Source organism: Echinops telfairi, unplaced genomic scaffold (assembly GCF_000313985.2).
Source record: "Echinops telfairi isolate 266 unplaced genomic scaffold, ASM31398v2 ScPeMD7_7459;HRSCAF=8497, whole genome shotgun sequence".
Taxonomy (NCBI): Eukaryota; Metazoa; Chordata; class Mammalia; order Afrosoricida; family Tenrecidae; genus Echinops; species Echinops telfairi.
In genome coordinates this window covers 3,069,179-3,071,070 of record NW_022111359.1, presented here as the reverse complement: position 1 = coordinate 3,071,070, position 1,892 = coordinate 3,069,179, and positions in this window count along the sequence as shown.

The following is a 1,892-nucleotide window of genomic DNA, read 5'->3' as shown; positions in this document are numbered from 1 at the left end:
GGCCTCGAGTCCATGCTGGCTCACAGTGACCCTGGAGGACAGGTCGGAACTGCCCCTGTGGGTTTCCCAGACTGGAACGCTTTTCGGCAGTAGAGAGCCGGTGGTTTCGAACTGCCGACCCTGTGGTTAGCCACCCAGTGCTCCTTGGGAGAAAGATGAGGCTGTCTGCTCCGGTAAAGATTGGCACCCAGAAACCCTCTAGGGTCCTTGTGGGGAGGCACTGACCTGGGGGCTGTGAGTCAACCTTTACAGGGAGCAGGCAGCCTCGGGCTTCTCTTGGGGAGCGGCTGGTGGATTAGAACTGCTGACCTGCTTGGCAGCCCAGTGCCTGAGCCACTGCTCCATCAGGACTCTTTTCTTTTTTAAGGATCATTTTATTGGGGTCTTTCAGCTCTTATAACAATCCGTACCTCCGTTGTATCAAGCATACCTGTACATAGGTTGCCATCATTATTTTCTAAATGTTTACTTTCTGGTGAGCCCTTACTATCAGCTCCTCTTTTTTCCCCTCCCACCCTCGTGACCCTTTGATAAATGATTCTTATTTTCATATCTTACGTGGCCGCTGTCTCCCTAACCCCACGGTTTCTGTTGTTCATCCCCCCCAGGGTGGGGGTACACGGTTATGTGTTGATCATTGCAATCGGTGCCCCCTCTGTCCCCGCCTCTCTTTTGATCAGTGAACCTTTGAGTTTTCCTGACTGTTGTGGGGCCTGGGGTGCCTTGAGGTTCAGCCCCACCTCACCTTTTCCCTCTGACCCCCTCCTCCACCCACCGAGCGGCCTGCAGGAGCTCCTCCCGCCCCCAGACCTGCCCCTCAGCTTCCTGAGAGTCCCCAGGCTGCTTCCTCCTTCTGAAGCTGCTGCCTCCTTCCTTGGCTCCTCCACCCACCCAACCCCCACCCCTGCCAACCCCCAGGCTGGGCGTCTACTTTAAGCCCCTGAGTTGTGCCAGGTGCCCTGCGTCAGTGAGACCCTTGGGTGAGGTGGGGAGGTGACCCCGGTACTCTGGAAGTCACAGTTTGCCCAGCCCTGTGTCGGACCCCCGGCTGAGCCCACTCTCTGATGGAGGATCTTGGGGAGGGGGGGTGCCGTGCTGAGATGGGGCCTCCAAACCACAAAACCAAACCAGTTGGCATCAAGAGGACTCCCTGGGGACCCCGTGTGTATCTGTCAGGGATCGCATTGTGTCCCCAACACCACCATCCCCCCAAAATGTATGTGTTGGCATCTCACCCAGCTTGTGGAAGAGGCCCTGGTGGTGCTGTGGGTTGAGGGGTGGCCTGCGGCCAGCAGGGTTGGCAGTTCTAGCCCATCAGCCACCGGGGTGGGGGTAGGGGGGTGGAGCGTGGCTGTCTGTCTTGACTGTTGTCAAGACTGACAGCCTCGGAAACCTCAGCGGACAGTCTGCCTGTCCTGTAGGCAGGGTCCAGTGAGTGTGTTTTTGTTCTTGTTTTTGTTTTTTTAATGAACCATCGTATTGGGGGAACTCTTACAAACCTTAGAACTATCCATCCTTCAATGGTAGGAAGCACACTTGTACCTAGGTTGCCGTCAACATTTCCAAAACATTTTCTTACTACTGAGCCTGGTTCATATAGGGTGATAGAATCCCATCTGGAGGGGGCGTGGTGGTGTGATCTTTGTGGGAACCCCCAGCCTCTTCTTTATCCCAAGGAACTGTAGATGTGTTCGAACCACTGACCTTTCAGTTAGCAGCCCAATGCTTAACCCACCGTGTTACCAGGGATCCCATACCACCCCAAAGCTCCCTGCCATCCAGTCGGCTCTGGGTGGAGCTGCCCCTGTGGCTGCCACTTGTTTATTTTTAAGTGGTGTACACTTCTGAGTTAGTTAATTGTGCCAGCCTGGCCGATAATCACATGTGGGGCT